This window comes from Zea mays, chromosome 5 (genome assembly GCF_902167145.1).
Source record: "Zea mays cultivar B73 chromosome 5, Zm-B73-REFERENCE-NAM-5.0, whole genome shotgun sequence".
Lineage (NCBI taxonomy): Eukaryota > Viridiplantae > Streptophyta > Magnoliopsida > Poales > Poaceae > Zea > Zea mays.
The window spans coordinates 144,722,200-144,744,714 of record NC_050100.1 but is presented as its reverse complement, the minus strand read 5'-3'; the positions used below and the strand labels follow the sequence as shown (position 1 = coordinate 144,744,714).

The window sequence follows — 22,515 nt, the reverse complement described above, 5'->3', positions numbered from 1 at the left end:
CCGGGAAGCGCGTCCAGCCCCTCGGACGACTCAACCTTCCCTTCTGCTTCAGAACGCCCTCCAACTTCCGAAGGGAGACTCTAACGTTCGAGGTGGTCGGGTTCCGAGGAACCTACCATGCGGTACTGGGAAGGCCATGCTACGCGAAGTTCATGGCCGTCCCCAACTACACCTACCTGAAGCTCAAGATGTCGGGCCCCAACGGGGTCATCACCGTCGGCCCCACGTACAAGCACGCGTTCGAATGCGACGTGGAGTGCGTGGAGTACGCCGAGGCCCTCGGCGAGTCCGAGGCCCTCATCGCCGACCTAGAAAGCCTCTCCAAAGAGGTGCCAGACGTGAAGCGTCATGCCGGCGACTTCGAGCCAGTGGAGACGGTCAAGGCCGTCCCCCTCGACCCCAGCGGCGACGCCTCCAAGCAGATCTGGATCGGCTCCGGGCTCGACCCCAAATAGGAAGCAGTGCTCGTCGACTTTCTCCGCGCGAACGCCGACGTCTTCGCGTGGAGTCCTTCGGACATGCCCGGCATACCGAGGGATGTCGCCGAGCACTCGCTGGATATTCGGGCAGGAGCACGACCCGTCAAATAGTCTCTGCGCCGATTCAACGAGGAGAAGCGCAGAGCGATAGGCGAGGAGATCCACAAGCTAATGGCGGCGAAGTCCATAAAAGAGGCGAAAGGCGTCAAGCTCAACCCCGAAAGGTGGGTCCTTGGGGTGCCCCAGGGCATGGTCTTGGGGTTCATCATCTCGAAGCGGGGCATCGAAGCCAACCCGGAGAAGACCGCGACCATCGCACAGCACCCCGAGCCCTTGCTGGGGGCACCCGGGGGCTACACGCACCCCCGGGAAAGGCCGCTTGTCATCGCCAAAGTTCTGGAGCCCGGAACGTACAAGCTGGCCGGCGGTCAGGGCGAGGTCTATGGCAACACTTGGAACATCCGACGGCTACGTCGCTTCTACCCTTAAGATGTTTTCAAGCTGTTCGTATACCTCGCTCCCACAAAAGTCTCAGTCGTCAAGGAAGGGTCAGCCTCGCCTCGGCAGAGCCCGACCCTCCCTCGGGGGCTAAAAAGGGGGGAACCCCTCTGCGTCAAGATTGGGCGTACCTCTCCGCGTCCAAAATTTTCGGTCAAAAAGGCTTTTGCGTTCTCCCGGCTATGTCAGTGACAGGGCCCCAAGGACCGAACGTGGGTGCATGTAAGTGGCAAGGCCGACTGAGCCGAGGAATTCCTATGCCTCCGGGTTAGGGACACCTTCACTCATCACCCGCCACGAAAAATGACCCCTACTCGGGAAGCCACCCTGTTATTGACAGGCAAAGCCGGACACGCAATGTGGCAGAACCTCCCAAGTTATTGGGCCCACATGCACCTGTCCTTGTCTCAAAGACCTCAGACGACTATGCATGTGCACCAAATAACTTAACAGGATCCGTCCGATTGCCCCAAGGACATCGGATAAACCACTTACAACCAGAACCGCGGGATTAAGTAACACAAATCACACACACAACATTTTTGCGGCGGAAATCTTAATACCAAATTTTACAGGTTACAAAAATTTTACATTATTTTATCGGAGTGATTACAAAAGTATAAGTTTGAAATATATGCTAGCTCAAGTGATCATCCTCAATAAGAAGATAAAGACGGGGTATACTTATATAAGAAGGCCGAGCCCACCGGCACTTAACACCATCACAATAGCACAAGGTTAGAACCTGAAAAACATCAGGGAATAAAACCCTAAGTATGGAATTACTCAGCAAGTCTTACCCGACTAAGGAAAAGACTCTCAAGGGTATGCTGGATAAATAGGAGTCAAGAAGAGGCTTTAGCAAAAATCAACTTATAGTTTTGTAGAAGTAGCTTACTAAAGTGAGTCCTTACTTTCAATCTTTTAACGCCATATTAAGTCTTAATAGACTCTATTTGCATCTAGTCTAATTTCAATATCTCATCAATACAACATCATTTTTATCCATAGTGTTCACATCCTGACTTTAGGTTGTAGAAAAGTGACCAAGTCTTCATAACCGCGAAGGTACGGCGATCTGAATCGATTATACTCAGTTGAGGATCTCCAATCACACGACATATGTAGCACCTAACCCTTGCATATGTCAACCCGCCACCGGGGTTCTTAAGACTAGATCAGGTTCACGCAAACCGAGAGCACAGATACACCACCGACCGGCCTCTTGCCACGGAGGGTACACGCTACTCTCGCCACCGCTCCACGCCCATTTCGTGTTATCTTATTCTGGCCTTAGTCTGATCGAGGCAAGGCTTACCCATGACGAGGCATGTGACCAGTTAAAGGGTCCTCGGTCAGCACGCCTACATACGCATTAATCCTTAACCAACTTGGGTAGAACATCACCTGTTCCTAACCCAAGTCTCAATTTAAGTATTTCCATCCTTAGGGTTGTGTCTGTTCCTTTAGGATGAAAGAGCATCACAGGGAACTTTGCAGTAAGATCCCACTATTGCTCCAAATGAAAATATTCTTGCAGGTAGAAGCCATCCTCTCCCGGGTTAGACTGAGGACAACCTCTATCCACAAGATCTAAGCAAGGCTAAGCATTTTTGTAAATCATATTTTGATACTTCATAGAAGTATCTATAAAGGTATGGATATCAAGGAAAGCAATGCATCAAAGGGTTCCAAGCAACTCCTATGAACCTAATGCACATTTCACTAGACTCAAAGTGTGCGAAAAGTATTTAAAAACACAAGGAAAGGGGTTGCATGCACCGGGGCTTGCCTGGGTAACACTAGGTTAGTGTTTGTTAGACGATGTCCACTTGACGATCATCCTTGTCCTAGCACTTGATCAGGCAGGTTCGTTCATCAGCATCACCATGCGGAGTAGCCCATGCTTGGGGTCGACTTGAGTCATCTTCCGCATCACGCGACTAATTAACGTACCTGAATGGAATGCATTATGCACATGAATACATATCGACAAGAATATTACACACCTAAATAGTGCTACGCGATAGCGAATTAAACACCTAGTGACGAGGCGTTGTACAAGTTCATACGGACACACTAGTTATCGACGTACGACTAAGCGCGATAATTACGCTTCTCGAACCTAACATAAACATCATGAACAATAAACTATACACAAGAAATACAATTAGCCTAATCATAACTTATCAGTTAATTAATTTAATTCTGAACTAATCTCTTACCTTATAAATTATACTACATCTTTATAAGTGATTAAATTATTTCATCAACACACATGCCTACTAAAATTCTACCCGATCCACTAATTCAGCTAAGTGACCGGAATAGCGAAATAATTCGCTATACCTGAATCTGGCTCGATAATCGCAAGAACTGCGAAGTCGACGAGAGTTTCGTGACTCACGCAATTTATCGAGCACCTTAATAAGCCTCGCACTAACACATTAATTTATTCAACGATCGAACTATTCTGAATAATTTATCAGCTTACCGTTTCCACACCTGACACGAATCCGCGAGATCGGTAGCGATTTTCCGATCCAACCAACTTGTCGAGCGCTTGGGGAAATATCGCGCTGTTAACTTCGTCTTCACCCGACGCTTGGGATTTCTTGACGACACACGAAACGACGACAAGATCGTGTTTGGAGTGAGCTGGTGAGGTGGGGGTTGAACAGGGGATGACAGCTTTGACGACGATATAGGAGAGTGGCATATATAGAGCTGCACACACGACACGACGAACTAAGTCACAAGGTCGACCGACAAGGGATTTCAAGGAACACGATGCTCAGTCGGCGAGCTGGTAAGTTCGGATAGGGACGGCCAAAATACGATTGGTGAGTTGAGCAACTCCGATGATTTGACGACATTTAAAAATATGGCGAGCCCAGCAAACTCCATAGTGAGCTGGGAACAGCGCCCGATGACCTGGTGGGACAGGATTTTATCGTGACCAGAGGAAAACAAGGATGGTGGGGCTAATCGACGAGATCCAAATACCACGCGAGCAGTATTAGAGACAAGCGCGCGCGGCAGCGAACATGGTTGATTAGCCTAACGACACAGGATCAAGCGACAACGTATTTAGCGAGGTCGACGACGAATGACGCGACGACGAGCTGGAATACCAGGGAGACCCGACTGAGCTGGGGCCGACGAGGAAAAGCTCCGTGAGCTGTGCGCGAGCGAGCAGAAAGAGACGCGCAGGGGAGCCACTCGGCGGAGCGCCATGGAGAGAAGAGGCCGAGAAGGGGCGCGGCCAGCTTCCACGGTAAGCACACAGGGAGACGTACGCTCACAGGAACGCAGAGAAAAAGCAAGCGGGCAGGTCAACGAAGGAAGAGAAAGTGGAAGACGAACGGCCAGCTGCCTGAACACGGTGGCCGGATCCAAACGTCATGGGGCGGAGCTTCAGCTGGTTGCCGGAAAGGAACCGAACCGAGCAGGACGCTGGACAGGGCGCAAGGAGGTGCTGACGAACTGCAGTAGGAAGCCAAGGCAAGGTCGGGGAGCGCGACCATCGTCGCCTGCGAGCTCCTAGCAGGCGCGCGCGTGATGGTCGGTAGCTGGGCGACGGCGCAGTGGAGCAGGCAACCATGGGAGGTGGGAGCTCGGCTGCAAGGGCGCTAGGGTGGGACGACCGAGCAGAGGAGCGCAGCAGGGAAGAAGCGCGTGAGAAACTCCACGGCAAGACGCGGCGGTCATGGGTGACGGCTGGAGAGGAGGAAATGAAGTTGGGCACACCAGAGGCTACGACCAGCGACCAAAGAAGCGAGCTCCAGGGCGCAATTGGATAGGGCCGATGGCCTACAGCCTTGACGGGATGAGGCTGGAAAAATCAGGCTAAGAAAAGATCAGGGTGTCCACGCATGAAGATAAGGGAAGGAGAGAGCCTGACGCGTAGCAGTGAGCTGGAACCAAGTGACGTGTGGGAGATATGAAAATTGGTTGCTCTATCTCTCTTCTGTTCACTTGGGCTGAGCACACAAAAAAAAGATCGTTTCCAGGGACTCAGTGTTTCTAGATGAGGAGAATATACGTACATGCACGAGACAAAGTCAAGCATGTCAAATGAATAGAGAGGGCAGTGCCGAAGAAATATCTAGATACAAGAACTATGTCGGATGAATTTGTACCGTTAATTCACTTTTTAAAGATTTAGATTGAGGTGAGAAGCAACGGACACCGAATTAAACGGATTTCGGCTTCGATAATTTACTCCGCGTGATTGACTAAAATTAGCCGAAATCAGATCCGCTAAAGTATACGCGATTTTGTCGTCAAAACAGCGTGTGGACGGAGACATTAGATCCTAACCTCGCGCACGATTTATGTTAGACAACACGCGATACAAATTATTGCCCCGAACATTTTAGTTGTCGAGTTCAAATTAATTTGTCCGGAATAAAATCATCCGAGTGAGTCGGGCTTCCGAATTCGTATTCGCGCGAGCGATGAATTTTAAATAATCACCGGACGCACCGATTTTCGAAACAGCTATGTTCCGAACATCACGAAAATTTAGGAAGAGCCCGGATAGATAAAAACAATGTCGAACTCACGACCGCCGAAGCAGATGCGATATTAAAATCACGATAGGCGAAGATGTTTAAAATTTAGCATCTGTGTTATCCACTGATATTACGTGCTTAAATCCATACTCGTTGTCGAGCAGAATATAAACACCAGGGGTGTTACAGCCCTCCCCCCCTTAAAAGAATCTCGTCCCGAGATTCGGAGCGAAAGAGTTCTAAGGGTAGAGAAGCATGTAAACCATATCTATATCAGCGATAACCCTAAGACAGTCCGGAGCGAAGGCGAGTGCCTCAGGATGTCGTTTCTCTAGTGGACATAGCATGTATCGCTACAAGCTAATTTAAAGATGTCCATTAATAGAGACGATGTCTGCCAGAGAAACACATAAGGTTTCATGTGTGCAGTTTGCTTTTTCTGATGACACTGCACTATCTGAGTCTGTTGAGCGAGCGACAAATACAGGATCTTACCCAAATAGAATCAGATGCACCATCTTGGATAAAACACACAGAAAGAGGTTTACCAACAAGCAGTCACGGTAAGTTCATAGCACACGAGATGGGTGTGAATGTCGAATACTATCGCGGTTAACATGTGGCTAACCCGAGAATTCAAGTCCACAAAAGATGGTATAGATTCGAGAGAATCACCAGCGGAGGGATCTGTAGATCCGGACTTTACAACCAGTCCATTTTATCCAGCACTAGTCACGACTTGACTTGATCACACATGCTGGAAAAGCACACGTGAGGCGATCAAGGCACGACTAGAGCGATGACTAGGTGGTTACTAATCGACTTAATCTCGAATCTTGTAAGTACTTTCTTTAGAGTGAGTTGAACCAAAGTGAGTTCAGGCAAATCGATAAAACGATCTCTAAACTCATTCTTCGTTCATTGAGCAGTTACAAGTTAGTAAAACCAACTTGTTGAACTACTTTTGACATTGAGCAGATCCTCTCAGTACCATTGGTAAGCCAAGGGTTGAGAGTTCACATTGGCTAACAGGAGATTATGCACTTGGGTAGAAATCCATTTGGTCATGTTGTTCATCCGTTTCTTCATGTGAGATGAAATGACTTGGTTCAGAAGTACATGGATTAAATAAGAGAGCGAATGAACAAACTCCTGCATCTCAGCAACAGGGGAAACAGATCACCATTTTGAGAGCTAATCAGTTGTTTCTCAACACTAAAAAGCTCCAAGGCTTCACCTTTACACAAAGGATGTAAAGGGAACTTGTATAAGTAGTCACTACCAAGATCAAAAGAAAAGAAACCACACATGAAAGTGGTATGCTCTTTGATCCAACAGAAATAATAGATGTTGCTTGATCACTTGACAAACAACATAGAAATTGTTTCAAGAGAGGACTCCACGAAAGATCACACATCAGTGTAGTTCCACAATGGATCATGACTAGAGACATCGATACCAGCATGCGCCAAGCAGCATAACCTTGCGTGTACATTCACAAGGGGCTCTTAGTTTCGCTGCGGCACCATAAGTCCTTAGTCATGACACCATCACCGAACTAGCACCAATAATGAATCTCACGTAGCAAAAATAGATTGGGTCAAGATAACACATTGATATAGTCTCATAATGGATTACAACTACTAATCGTGATACCAACGCGTGCCAAGCAGCACAACCATGTGTGTACATTCACAGGAGGCCCTCGGTTTCGTCGTGGCATCATCAGTTTTAGTCATAACACCATTACCAGACGTAACCAATAAGAAATCTTGCGCCACACCAATAGATTGAGCAAGGGTGACAATATACAAGAGATACTCCACCTGTAAGAATGGTTACAAGTAGAGAGCCAAATAGATTATGGCCCAAGGAAATGAGCAAGATATGGCCATAACATAAACTTGATGAAAGGAGTACGATGGGAGACTGTTAATTCAGCCCCAAGCATATCTCTATGCCCATCGCAGAGAGTACAAGGGTCAAGGATTAGTATCTGATTAGATACAGAGGGGAAACAATCATAAGATTAAGTTGGTATGCCTTTGATAGGTATGGGGGAAATCAAAGGCATAAAATTCAAGAAAATGGTCGGACATACTTTTCCTAGGTTGGGTTGATAATTCAACATGGCGATCCTTAAGAACAGGCGAACTAGTTAAGGTACATCAGCTTGCACCAATAAACAAGGGAATGGTTTTAGAAGGAAACATGACTCGAGATTCTTGTTTAAGCCTAGGCACAATTTATGTCCAACAAAGAAATTATCTACGCATTTATTTGCATGGGTTTAGTCATGGAGTGATAATGGAGCATTCAACTCTGAGGTCATGGTTCACTAAATAAGAACATGGCCTAATTTTGGGTTTAAGCAACCAAACTACCAACCTTCTATCAGCACATCAAGCACGAGAGCAAACACCATATAAGACCTGAATAGGTTACCCAAAGAATGGAGGACACCTATTTCATCGAAGTTCATAATTCAGCATTACACCATATTATCTACAATCAATGGTTACTGGAATAAAGATGAGAGAAGCATCTTGGGTGTATAGGTGACAAACATGATGCAACAATCAGGATGCATGCTCGTCCTACACGTCCTCACTGATTTTTGCCAACATAATATGGCAATAACGTTCTATACCGGTGGCATACTTACGATTCTCACGGTATTTTACTAGTCGTCAGCTACACATACGTTTTCGAGGTTAGTGTACCTGCAGAAAATTCCATCACAGCCCATTTTTCCCATGATGCAATTTCCACACATGACAGTTTATCACAGTTTATACTCCATATATTGCTATATGGAGGCCAGCTCTTCATTAAGCGTCGAGCCACGCACAGGCGCCGTTGCCACACTTTAACCATAGGGCAACTCATTATGGTAACTCACCTTCTTACTTGAGCGTAGGTGCGTCGTTACAAGTACATTACACTTCTCAGTATTCCCATGTCTGTATGCCCATACACATCCATGGGGTTCTGAATTCCCAAAAAAGTAATTACTCCACATCGCAGCTTTCATATATACAAATATAGAACATGTATATAATCAAGCGCCACAATTAAGCATTCCCCTAGACCGACGGTTGTTCGGTCATGCTCTCACAACTCACCTTACCTTGGGCGTCGATCCATTCCAAACGGAATGGTTTTCAAAAATAACAATACACATGTATGCAATACCCACCCGGTTGTGGGTTAGTGGTTTTCAACTAAGCCACCTAATAGTCCTTAGTTTAGGGCTTAACAGAGGATGTCGCTAGCATTATAGTTTTTCAAAACTATTTTTCAAAGCCAAACAATATGTTTAGTTAAAAATAGGTTTTTCGAAACCAAAACTTTTGTTTTGAAAATATGTATGTGACTGTATATACTTAATCCAGCTCCGATACCAGCTGTGGCAGAACCTTCCAAGTTATTGGGCCCACATGCACCTGTCCTTGTCTCAAAGACCTCAGACGACTATGCATGTGCACCAAATAACTTAACAGGATCCGTCCAATTGCCCCAAGGACATCGGATAAACCACTTACAACCAGAACCGCGGGATTAAGTAACACAAATCACACACACAACATTTTTGCGGCGGAAATCTTAATACCAAATTTTACAGGTTACAAAAATTTTACATTATTTTATCGGAGTGATTACAAAAGTATAAGTTTGAAATATATGCTAGCTCAAGTGATCATCCTCAATAAGAAGATAAAGACGGGGTATACTTATATAAGAAGGCCGAGCCCACCGGCACTTAACACCATCACAACAGCACAAGGTTAGAACCTGAAAAACAACAGGGAATAAAACCCTGAGTATGGAATTACTCAGCAAGTCTTACCCGACTAAGGAAAAGACTCTCAAGGGTATGCTGGATAAATAGGAGTCAAGGAGAGGCTTTAGCAAAAATCAACTTATAGTTTTGCAGAAGTAGCTTACTAAAGTGAGTCCTTACTTTCAATCTTTTAACGCCATATTAAGTATTAATAGACTCTATTTGCATCTAGTCTAATTTCAACATCTCATCAATACAACATCATTTTTATCCATAGTGTTCACATCCTGACTTTAGGTTGTAGAAAAGTGACCAAGTCTTCATAATCGCGAAGGTACGGCGATCCGAATCGATTATACTCAGCTGAGGATCTCCAATCACACGACATATGTAGCACTTAACCCTTGCATATGTCAACCCGCCACCGGGGTTCTTAAGACCAGATCAGGTTCACGCAAACCGAGAGTACAGATACACCACCGACCAGCCTCTTGCCACGGAGGGTACACGCTACTCTCGCCACCGCTCCACGCCCATTTCGTGTTATCTTATTCTGGCCTTAGTCTGCTCAAGGCAAGGCTTACCCATGACGAGGCATGTGACCAGTTAAAGGGTCCTCGGTCAGCACGCCTACATACGCATTAATCCTTAACCAACTTGGGTAGAACATCACCTGTTCCTAACTCAAGTCTCAATTTAAGTATTTCCATCCTTAGGATTGTGTCTGTTCCTTTAGGATGAAAGAGCATCACAGGGAACTTTGCAGTAAGATCCCACTATTGCTCCAAATGAAAATATTCTTGCAGGTAGAAGCCATCCTCTCCCGGGTTAGACTGAGGACAACCTCTATCCACAAGATCTAAGCAAGGCTAAGCATTTTTGTAAATCATATTTTGATACTTCACAGAAGTATCTATAAAGGTATGGATATCAAGGAAAGCAATGCATCAAAGGGTTCCAAGCAACTCCTATGAACCTAATGCACATTTCACTAGACTCAAAGTGTGCGAAAAGTATTTAAAAACACAAGGAAAGGGGTTGCATGCACCGGGGCTTGCCTGGGTAACACTAGGTTAGTGTTTGTTAGACGATGTCCACTTGACGATCATCCTTGTCCTAGCACTTGATCAGGCAGGTTCGTTCATCAGCATCACCATGCGGAGTAGCCCATGCTTGGGGTCGACTTGAGTCATCTTCCGCATCACGCGACTAATTAACGTACCTGAATGGAATGCATTATGCACATGAATACATATCGATAAGAATATTACACACCTAAATAGTGCTACGCGATAGCGAATTAAACACCTAGTGACGAGGCGTTGTACAAGTTCATACGGACACACTAGTTATCGACGTACGACTAAGCGCAATAATTACGCTTCTCGAACCTAACATAAACATCACGAACAATAAACTATACACACGAAATACAATTAGCCTAATCATAACTTATCAGTTAATTAATTTAATTCTGAACTAATCTCTTACCTTATAAATTATACTACATCTTTATAAGTGATTAAATTATTTCATCAACACACATGCCTACTAAAATTCTACCCGATCCACTAATTCAGCTAAGTGACCGGAATAGCAAAATAATTCGCTATACCTGAATCTGGCTCAATAATCGCAAGAACTGCGAAGTCGACGAGAGTTTCGTGACTCACGCAATTTATCGAGCACCTTAATAAGCCTCGCACTAACACATTAATTTATTCAACGATCGAACTATTCGGATTTATCAGCTTACCGTTTCCACAGCTGACACGAATCCGCGAGATCGGTAGCGATTTTCCGATCCAACCAACTTGTCGAGCGCTTGGGGAAATATCGCGCTGTTAACTTCGTCTTCACCCGACGCTTAGGATTTCTTGACGACACACGAAACGACGACAAGATCGTGTTTGGAGTGAGCTGGTGAGGTGGGGGTCGAACAGGGGATGACAGCTTTGACGACGATATAGGAGAGTGGCATATATAGAGCTGCACACACGACACGACGAACTAAGTCACGAGGTCGACCGACAAGGGATTTCAAGGAACACGACGGTCAGTCGGCGAGCTGGTAAGTTCGGATAGGGATGGCCAAAATACGATTGGTGAGTTGAGCAACTCCGATGATTTGACGACATTTAAAAATATGGCGAGCCCAGCAAACTCCATAGTGAGCTGGGAACAGCTCCCGATGACCTGGTGGGACAGGATTTTATCGTGACCAGAGGAAAACAAGGATGGTGGGGCTAATCGACGAGATCCAAATACCACGCGAGCAGTATTAGAGACAAGCGCGCGGCAGCGAACATGGTTGATTAGCCTAACGACACAGGACCAAGCGACAACGTATTTAGCGAGGTCGACGACGAATGACGCGACGACGAGCTGGAATACCAGGGAGACTCGACTGAGCTGGGGCCGACGAGGAAAAGCTCCGTGAGCTGTGCGTGAGCGAGCAGAGAGAGACGCGCAGGGGAGCCACTCGGCGGAGCGCCATGGAGAGAAGAGGCCGAGAAGGGGCGCGGCCAGCTTCCACGGTAAGCACACAGGGAGACGTACGCTCACAGGAACGCAGAGAAAAAGCAAGCGGGCAGGTCAACGAAGGAAGAGAAAGTGGAAGACGAACGGCCAGTTGCCTGAACACGGTGGCCGGATCCAAACGTCATGGGGCGGAGCTTCAGCTGGTTGCCGGAAAGGAACCGAACCGAGCAGGACGCTGGACAGGGCGCAAGGAGGTGCTGACGAACTGCAGCAGGAAGCCAAGGCAAGGTCGGGGAGCGCGACCATCGTCGCCTGCGAGCTCCTAGCCGGCGCGCGCGCGATGGTCAGTAGCTGGGCGACGGCGCAGTGGAGCAGGCAACCATGGGAGGTGGGAGCTCGGCTGCAAGGGCGCTGGGGTGGGACGACCGAGCAGAGGAGCGCAGCAGGGAAGAAGCGCGTGAGAAACTCCACGGCAAGACGCGGCGGTCATGGGAGATGACGGCTGGAGAGGAGGAAATGAAGTTGGGCACACCAGAGGCTACGGCCAGCGACCAAAGAAGCAAGCTCCAGGGCGCAATTGGATAGGGCCGATGGCCTACAGCCTTGACGGGATGAGGCTGGAAAAATCAGGCTAAGAAAAGATCAGGGTGTCCACGCATGAAGATAAGGGAAGGAGAGAGCCTGACGCGTAGCAGTGAGCTGGAACCAAGTGACGTGTGGGAGATATGAAAATTGGTTGCTCTATCTCTCTTCTGTTCACTTGGGCTGAGCACACAAAAAAAAGATCGTTTCCAGGGACTCAGTGTTTCTAGATGAGGAGAATATACGTACATGCACGAGACAAAGTCAAGCATGTCAATGAATAGAGAGGGCAGTGCGGAAGAAATATTTAGATATAAGAACTATGTCGGATGAATTTGTACCGTTAATTCACTTTTTAAAGATTTAGATTGAGGTGAGAAGCAACGGACCGAATTAAATGGATTTCGGCTTCGATAATTTACTCCGCGTGATTGACTAAAATTAGCCGAAACCAGATCCTCTAAAGTATATGCAATTTTGTCGTCAAAACTGCGTGTGGACGGAGACATTAGATCCTAACCTCGCGCATGATTTCTGTTAGACAACACGCAATACAAATTATTGCCCCGAACATTTTAGTTGTCGAGTTCAAATTAATTTGTCCGGAATAAAATCACCCGAGTGAGTCGGGCTTCCGAATTCGTATTCGCGCGAGCGATGAATTTTAAATAATCACCGGACGCACCGATTTTCGAAACAGCTATGTTCCGAACATCACGAAAATTTAGGAAGAGCCCGGATAGATAAAAACAATGTCGAACTCACGACCGCCGAAGCAGATGCGATATTAAAATCACGATAGGCGAAGATGTTTAAAATTTAGCATCTGTGTTATCCACTGATATTACGTGCTTAAATCCATACTCGTTGTCGAGCAGAATATAAACATCAGGGGTGTTACACGCAAAATAAAAGGAAGAGGAGTACGACTTCATGCAATGGAAACAAAGTGTTCAGGCCTCAGCGGCCGCAGAAAGACACACGTGCATCCAACAGAAACTGTTCCAACGGAGTCAGGCGTCGCCTCGGGAAGGAGCCGCGCCTTCAGCTCCGTCCCCGCCTTCGGTAAAGTCCATCTCGGCTTCCGGCGACGGTGCAGGAGGGAGGATCTCCGCCTCGAAGGTGGTCGCCAGCACTGCGCTCGGACCCGCGGCGACCGGGTCGAGCCGCTGGACTTCTGCCAGGGCAGCTTTGTCTTCATCAGGAAGACAATACCCCTCACTAACTCGCTCCAGGTCCGCAACGTAGTGGGAAGCGAGCACGGTGAAGGCCCGCCTGACGCCGTGGTGTAGCGCCTCGCGGAGTCTGCCGCGCACGTGATCACCCAAGGCTTGAAGGCGACTTTGAGGGGAGCTTCCTGAGGGGACGTCGCCGAAGTCAAGGATCCGATAAACGTCCGAGACAGCTTCGGACATGGCCGCGTGGTCGGCCTCCCTCTTCTCGGCCGCCCCGGCAAGCGCCTCGGCAAGCGCCTCGGCAAGCGCCTTGGCGGACTCATCCAGGGCGGACTCGAGCTCTGCGAACAGCCAGAAGAAAGATCTCAAACACAAGCAAAGGGAACGAACGGGAACGAGAACCAAGGATGGCCAAGGCGTACCTCCGGCTCGGGCACGCTGCTCCGAGGCCGCGACCTGGGCTACAGCTAAGTCGGCTGCAAGGGTTTCAGCCCGGCTTTCGGCCTCGGCAGCCCGGCCCCGAGATTGGTCCCGCTCCTCGACGACCCGGTCGAACTCCGACCGCTGCCGTTGCGCTTCTGTGCGCGCCGCGGCCGCCTCCACGCGCGCCGCTGCCGCCTCGACCCTCAGGTCAGTACAGAGCAACTGGAGGTCCGCTACCTCGCCACCCTGCTGAGAAAGGCGCAGTAGCCCCGGCGAGCGAGGTCCTCAGGGATCGCAGCGAGCCCCAGACGTCGACCTCGCGGCGGATGAACGGCGACTTGGCGGCGCTCCGATCCGTCAGATCCTGAGGGAAGGAAGCGGGGCGTCACGAAGAACGCCTCGGACACGGAAGAGAGAAGGTATGCCTGAAACCGTTACCTGGAGGATTTTGGGGACGGCCCTGCAGAAAACCTCCAGCGACGACCGGAGCGACCCCACCGTTGCTTCAGCACACTCGCGGAGCTCATCCCAGGACTGGTCCTCCCGTTCATCGTCGAGAACGAAGACGGGGTCCGAGGCCTTGCGGGTCTGGAACCGGAGCAACTGGCGCCGACCCTCGGAGCTCTGCCACGCAGCGACGAGGCTGCCGCCCAGCGGGACGGATCGCGCCTCCACGCCCTCCTCTTCCGAGGCACCAAGCACCGACGCATCCGCCGTCTCGACGTCGGCAGCAACCGGTCGCTCTCCGGCTGGGATGGCGGCGACTTCGGTAGCGGCAGGCGCCGGCATGGCCGGCACGACCGGTGGGCTCGGGACCACGTCAGCGTCAGCCGCCTCCCCTATCACAATGGCCGCCTAGGCAGAGGAGCCAGCCTCGGGAACCTGCTCCACGGCGACCGGTGCCGCCCGAGCCCCTGAGGTGGAACGCCTTGTGAGAGGGTCAGCTGAACGGCAAGGCCCGGAGCGGCGCTGGCCGCACAGGCCGGCGTCGTCTTAAGGGCCTTCCGGGGTGCCAGGTCGGTCAGGCCATGGCTTCGCTTGCTGAGGAGAAAAGAAAAATCACGGCCGGGACATATGAATGGAAAGCCAGGACGAAGACATTCCGAGATACTTACCCGCTCTGGGCCATGATCCACCGTGCCTGGGGGGAAGTCTCTTGGATCCCGGCCCCCGGAACCGCCGCCGAGGTCCGCTTCGCCGGCAACTTCGGCACCACCCTCGCTTTGGACGCCCGGGGGCAGATTGCCCAGGCACTGTCACGGTGACCTGAGGGTCGCCTCCCTGCGCTGCCGGCGCGAGCGGCGGCTCCCGGGGAGCAGACGCCCTGGCCTGGCCCCCCGGGGTCACCTCAGCTCCTCCAGCCGAGGGGTCAGGTGCCCTCTCGGGTTGCTCCCGCCCCTCAGGCCGGGACCCCGACGTCCCGACTCCGGGGACTGACGGCGTCAGCCCACTCGGGGGCTGGCTTGACGGCTCCTGGCCAAACCCCAAGCCGGGGCTAAGGCCAAGGCGGGCGGCCATGTCGTCCTCCTCGTCATCATCTTCATCATCGTCGTCGTCGTCGGGCGTTTCCGGCGACGGCTCCCTTGGGAGCCCCTCCCTCTCCTGTTGGCGATGGAGCTTTTCCAAGGCGTCTTGAGCCCGCCTCCGCTCGCGGGCCCGGGCCTTCTCCGCGTCCTTCTTCTTCTTCTTCTCCTCCGCAGTGACCCGCCGCGCTGCTCGGTCCACCGCGTCCTGCGGGACCTGTGGCAGGGAAGGCTTGTGCCACCCCACCTCCTGAAGAAGGGGGGAAAACCCCGATCGTAAGAACCAGGAGCAACCTGATGTATGAAGAAGGAAGAAGCGGACACTCACCAGAGTCACGCACCCTCGGTCGGGGCGCATCAAAAGCTAGGAGAAGGCGTGGGGGTCCGGCTTCCCCAACGCAACGGACACCTGCCATTGGAAGGCGTCGAAGGGAAGAGGATCAGGGGACATCCGCGAGCCCTCCCAGTCAGCCTCCGGGGTCATCTCCCAAAGCGACAGCCGTCGCTCCGCCAAGGGAAGCACCCTCCGACGGTGGATGGCGGCAATCACTCCCGCAGCGGTGAGTCCCCCCTTCCGCAACGCCTCCAAGGCCTGGAGAAGGGGCTCGAGGTTCTTCTGTCTTTCCGGCGGGGTCCCGTGGCGCCAAGCGTCGGTGGCAGCGGTGACTACTCGCTGGGAGAACGGCGGGAGCAACTCGTCGTCGTTCCGGAGGTAGAACCACCGGCGCTGCCACCTCTTGTTCGAGGACGCGAGGATGGCAGGAATATACAGCGACGCCCGCGACTGCCTCAGCAGGAGGGTGCAGCCGCCGGCCCGCACCGCTGCGCGGACTTTCCTCTCCCCCGTCGGCGAGGCAAAAAGCTCCGCGAAAAAGAGATGGGTCCACAAATCCCAATGGGGGGCGATCCCCAAGTACCCCTCGCACACCGCTACGAAGATGGCGGCCTGCGAGATGGAGTTAGGGGTGAGGTTGTGCAACTCCACCCCATAGTGGTACAGGATCGCCCGCATGAAGCGGCCCGCCGGCACACCGAATCCCCGCTCGTGGAAGGAGACGAAGCTCACGATGTACCCCGGCGGTGGGGACGGAGCGGCTCCGCCCACGGGAGGAATCCACTCCGGTCGCTGCTCATCGGTGAGAGGACGAAGCAAACCCTCGCCGACCAGATCCTCCAGGTCACTCGCCGTCACCGTGGAAAAGGGCCATGGATCGCGCGGCGAGATGATGGTCACCCGGTCAGCCATCACCGAGCGGAAGGGATGGCGGCGCAAGGGGCAGGAAGGGCGGTTTCCTCTTCTCTGGCTAAGTCTCTCGGGTTGCGAAAACCTAAGAGGGAGGTAGGAAGCGGAGCAAAGAACCGTCACCAGACCCTCTCCCGGGTATATAAAGACCAAGGCGAGACCGGTTCCAACGCTCCGCCCGGACCGGACGCGGGATTCAAAAACGCGAAGCGAAACAGCCGTTCCTCGAACGGCTCGCGCACGCGCAACGGCCGCCCTGCCAACCACTCTCCCCGTCGCATTTACTCCGCGGCGGGACAGGCGGCGCTTCTGGCAGGAAAAGCGGGCGACACTTCGCCTTCGCCGAAATAACCGCGCCAAAAAAGGTACGCCGCGTCGTTCGATTTCGTATCCTTTTCCTTTTTTCCTCTTTCTCTCTCTCTTGCAACAAGGACCGGGAAAGGGGGATACCCCGAAAAGGATCCTTCCCCGTGAAGGAACCAGGCTCCGAGCCTCCCTACTGATCAGAGGTTCGAAGGCTGGCCCCCCGAAGGGTTCGACAGCCGCCTCAGATCGCGTGGGCCCTACACCCACTACTGGTAAGAGGTTCGAAGGCCGGCCCCCCGAAGGGTTCCACGGCCGCCTCAGGCTACTCGGGCTCCGCGCCCATTACTGATCAGGGGTTCGAAGGTTGGCCCCCGAAGGGTTCACAGCCGCCTCAGACGCCGAGCGAGGGATGACCATGGGTACGTTCGATACATAACCAAGGCTCGGGCTGCGCTCCTGAGGTACCCTAGGACATTTCCGAGACCAGCGGGAGCGATCTTGTAACGGAATCCCATCAGAGGGAGGCATCGAGCCCTCGGACCCCGTCGCCAGGGGACCGGGTCCGGCAGATCACCCACAGGTACTTTTGGGCGTGCCTCTGGGCCCCTAGCCGACCCCTAACGAACGGGGCACGGACGTCCACTCGGATTACCCGCTTGCAGCTCACTGGAGACACCATGTTCGGCGCCCATCGAGGGCAACATGGCGCTTTCCCCCCCTCCTCCTTGCGGAAAGGCGACGCAGGAGCGTATGTAAAAAAGCCGAGTCTGTCCCTGATCGCCCTCTCGCCCTGTGCAGAGGCTCGGGGGCTGCTCTCGCAAACCCAGCTCCGGCCGAACCGTTGACAGCGTCAACATACCAGCCCGAGAACTTGGGACCCGACCGTGCACCCGGGCTACGGCCAGCTCGCATGAGGGAACAACCAGACCAGCCGAAGCATTACGCAAGGCATTAAGACCTCGAAGGAGTGAAACCACTCCTCCGAGGCCTCGGGGGCTACACCCGGCGGGTGCGCTCGCGCGCACCCACCGGAACAAAATGCAACCGAGAAAGGCTGGTCCCCTTGCAAAAAAGTGCGACGAAAGCCTCCAAGCGAGTGCTAACACTCCCTTCGAGGCTCGGGGGCTACTGTCGGGGACCATAATTAGGGGTACCCTCAAGACTCCTAATTCTCAGCTGGTAACCCCCATCAGCATAAAGCTGCTAAGGCCTGATGGGTGCGATTAAGTCAGGGATCAGTCCATTCGAGCGACTCGATCACGCCTCGCCCGAGCCTAGCCTCGGACAAGGGCAGCCGACCCCGGAGGATTTCCGTCTCGCCCGAGGCCCCCCCCCCTCCGACGGCGAACATATCTCCGGCTCGCCCGAGGCCCTGCCTTCGCTAAGAAGCAACCCTGACTAAATCGCCGCACTGACCGACCAAGTCGCATGAGCATTTAACGCAAAGGTGGCATGACACCTTTATCCTGACGCGCGCCCTCCGGCAGAGCCGAAGTGACCGCCGTCACTTCGCCGCTCCACTGACCGGCCTGACAGAAGGACAGCGCCGCCTGCGCCACTCCAACTGCAGTGTCACCTGACAGAGTGAGACTGACAGGCAGTCAGGCCCCGCCAAAGGCACCATAGGAAGCTCCGCTCCGCCCGACCCAGGGCTCGGACTCAGGCTAAGCACCGGAAGACGGCGAACTCCGCTCCGCCCGACCCAGGGCTCGGACTCAGGCTAAGCCCCGGAAGACGGAGAACTCCGCTCTGCCCGACCCAGGGCTCAGACTCGGGCTAAGCCCCGGAAGACGGCGAACTCCGCTCCGCCCGACCCAGGGCTCGGACTCGGGCTAAGTCTCGGAAGACGGCGAACTCCGCTCCGCCCGACCTAGGGCTCGGACTCGGGCTCAGCCCCAGAAGACGACGAACTCCGCTCCGCCCGACCCAGGGCTCGGACTCGGGCTCAGCCCCAGAAGACGACGAACTCCGCTTCGCCCGACCCCATGGCTCAGACTCCGCCCTGGCCTCTGCCGACGACCTCCGCCTCGCCCGAACCAGGGGCTCGGACTCGGCCTCGACCATGGAAGACAGACTCAACCTCGGCTTTGGAGGAGCCTCCACATCACCCAACCTAGGGCGCAGGCTAGCCACGTCAACAGGAGGCGCCATCATCACCCTACCCCGAGCTGACTCGGGCCGCAGGGAACAAGACCGGTGTCCCATCTGGCTAGCTCCGCCAGATAGGCAATGATGGCGCCCCGCATGCTCTGTGACGACGGTGGCTCTCAGCCCCCTTACGGAAGCAAGAGGATGTCAGCAAGGACCCAACCGCTCCGACAGCTGTCCCTCCGCCAGGCTCCATCGCTCCTCCGACGGCCACGACATCACACCAGTTGGGTGCCAAAATCTCTCCGGCTGCCACATCGGCATGTACTTAGGGCGCTAGCGCTCCCCCGCTAGACACGTAGCACTCTGCTACACCCCCCATTGTACACCTGGATCCTCTCCTTACGCCTATAAAAGGAAGGACCAGGGCCCTCTTAGAGAGGGTTGGCCGCGCGGGGACGAGGACGAGACAGGCGCTCTCTTGGGGCCGCTCGCTTCCCTCTCCCACGTGGACGCTTGTAACCCCCTACTGCAAGCGCACCCGACCTGGGCGCGGGACGAACACGAAGGCCGCGGGATTCCCACCTCTCTCACGCCGGTCTCCGGCCGCCTCGCTTCTCCCCCCTTCGCGCTCGCCCTCGCGCTCGACCCATCTGGGCTGGGGCACGCGGCGACACTCACTCGTCGGCCCAAGGGACCCCCCGGTCTCGGAACGCCGACATATATATATATATATATATATATATATATATATATATATATATATATATATGGCAGGTATAACGGGAGCCCTGGGCTTCCAATAATTAAAGGAAGCCCAGGCCGACCACCCCTGCAAACTGGTTCAACCTAGCGCGCCCAACCAGGCTGTCGGGTGCGCCACGTCGCCACCTGCCCCACATCTGTTAGCGCAAAAAAGGAATGCATGCATGAGTCAAACACGATCCAATGCATGCGCATAAATTTAGAAAAGATATGTGCGGCGGTTTCTATTTTTAAATCCTTTATTTCCTCCATAAATTTAGGATCGCTGCAACAGCCATGCAGCTAGACGCGTAAGGACCATTTTATGATATATACTGAGACTAAATATGCTACACTGTGTAAATAATTATGCAATTCGATATACTGCGTAAAAATCTGTTACCAGCTGCATGCACACGAATTTATGATGAAAATAATGTGCAATGAAAGGAAATGAATTACACGTATAGAAACAAAAAATCGTATTTAATATTTTATTTCATTCATAAATATAAGATCCCTCCAATAGCCATGCAGCTAAACACATTAAATCTAGTTTATGTTATATACTGATACAAATTATACTACATGGTGTAGGTATTTATGCAATTCGTTACACTGCGTAAAAAATCTGATATGTTGTTCACTGGTGGACACATCTCCGGGTTGGAGCGTAATAACCTTAAGTTTTGAGCATAAAATCCCTCAATTATAAGCGTATATACCGAGCCAATGTGAGAGGTTGATAGCTCTAGTAGGTTGTTATTACGATCCTATTTTTATGGCAGATCCGAAAAACATGGCAGCCGTATGCATGCGGTTATACAGATCCAAAAATTATGGCAAAAATGCATGCATAAGTCAAACATGTTCCCTTGCATGCGCGTAAATTTAGGAAAGATATGTGTGACAGTTTCTATTTTTAATGCTTTATTTCCTCCATAAATTTAGGATCGCTGCAACAGCAATGCAGCTAGACTCGTAATTATTATTTTATAATATATAGTGATACTAAATATGCTACACTGTATAGATAATTATGCAATTGGGTATACAGCGTAAAAATCTGTTACCAGCTGCATGCACACGAATTTATGATGGAAAGAATATGCAATGAAAGGAAATGAATTGCATGCATAGAAACAAAAAATCGCATTTAATGTTTTATTTCCTTCATAAATGTAGGATCCTTCCAACAGTCATGCAGCTAAACGCGTTAGAACTAGTTTATGATGTATATTGAAACAAATTATACTACACAGTGTAGGTATTTATGCAATTCCTTACACTGCGTAAAAAATCTGGCATGTTGTTCACTGGTGGACGCATATCCGGGTGAACCGTAAAAACCTTAAGTTTTGAGCATAAAATCCCTCAATTATAAGCGTAAATACCGAGTCAATGAGAGGTTGATAGCTCTAATAGGTTGTTATTACGATCCTATTTTTATGACAGATCCGAAAAACATTGCAGCTGCATGCATGCGATTTCTATTTTTATACAGATCCAAAAATTATGGCAAAATCGTGGGAGTTTCCATTGCATGCGCGCAAATTACAAACAACATAAATTAAAGAATTGCCTTTCCAATGTGCATGCAGTAAACTGATATATGAACTCCGTGTTCAAGCATAAAATCGTACAGTTTTTAGTGTAAATAGTACATGTGGTAAGCATAAAACACAATAATCGAAAAAGAAAACTGCGCTGGATCGGAGGATGTCACGCGTGATCATCGCTGCGCGCATCTCGCGCCTTCCGCGACGTCGCTCGCTCGAATATCGCGCCTCATGCGTCGCCGTCGCTACTCGCACGTCGACGGACGTCACTTGCTCGCCGGCCTTGGAAGTTCCGCCTCCTCGGGGCTTCGGGGACGCCGCCGCTTGCCCGCACAAGGGCCCCGCTGCGGATCGAGGAACCTCCGCCACCGCGCGTCGAGGTAATGGAGTTGCGGTCACCGGTTTGGGAACCGCCGCCACCGCACAACGGCGCTGCCGCCGCTCGCCCTCTGGATCGGGGGCCGCCACCGCCGGTCTGGGAATCACCGCCACCGCATGTCGAGGTCGGGGAGGCACGACCACCGCAGCCACTGGCCGGGGTCCACCGCCGCGCGCGCTATCGGGCAACCGCCGTCGCTAATGAATCGAGATGGGTAGTGAAAAATTGATCCCTAGCACTACGAATTTTCTTTTATAGACGTCTAGACCTGGTCCGGCTCGACCGGATTGCACTGTCTGGCCTGGGCTTTCTTTAATTATTGAAAGCCTAAGGCTCCTATATATATATATATATATATATATATATATATATATATATATATATATATATATATATATATATATATAATACTATTACAGATGTCGTTTTTGTTTCCAGAGTTGCCGTTTTCGATCTTGTTTCCGAAAAAAAATGAAAATAAAAATACTGTTAGTGTTTATCGATCGTTTCCAACCGTTTTCATTCCTGATACTATATATGTTGAAAATTTTTCTCCCCGGCCAATAGTAAATGCATGTGTGTCCAAGTCGTCTCGATTGGCATCGGTTGCGCTAGTAGCTAGCTATATTTTTTTATCATGGGACAAACATATATAATGGCAGAGAACAAAGAGGGTGAAAACGTTGCATTTGGCAAAGCTAATTTTTCTCCCAATCATATATACGCGAACGTAC

At 51.3% G+C, this 22,515-nt stretch overlaps 2 long non-coding RNA genes across 2 annotated transcripts; both read right to left on the bottom strand.

Annotated features, from left to right (window-relative positions):
• Positions 1-2,595: 2,595 nt before the first annotated feature.
• LOC110485083 (uncharacterized) lies at positions 2,596-4,483 on the bottom strand. Its single transcript, NR_148212.1, has 2 exons — positions 3,472-4,483; positions 2,596-2,933 (listed from the first exon to the last, which is right to left on the bottom strand). It is a non-coding gene; the product is annotated as an uncharacterized lncRNA (long non-coding RNA).
• Positions 4,484-10,462: 5,979 nt separating this feature from the next.
• LOC110485082 (uncharacterized) lies at positions 10,463-12,254 on the bottom strand. The gene is made up of 2 exons (NR_148211.1): positions 11,035-12,254; positions 10,463-10,500 (listed from the first exon to the last, which is right to left on the bottom strand). It is a non-coding gene; the product is annotated as an uncharacterized lncRNA (long non-coding RNA).
• Between the last annotated feature and the right edge of the window lie 10,261 nt (positions 12,255-22,515).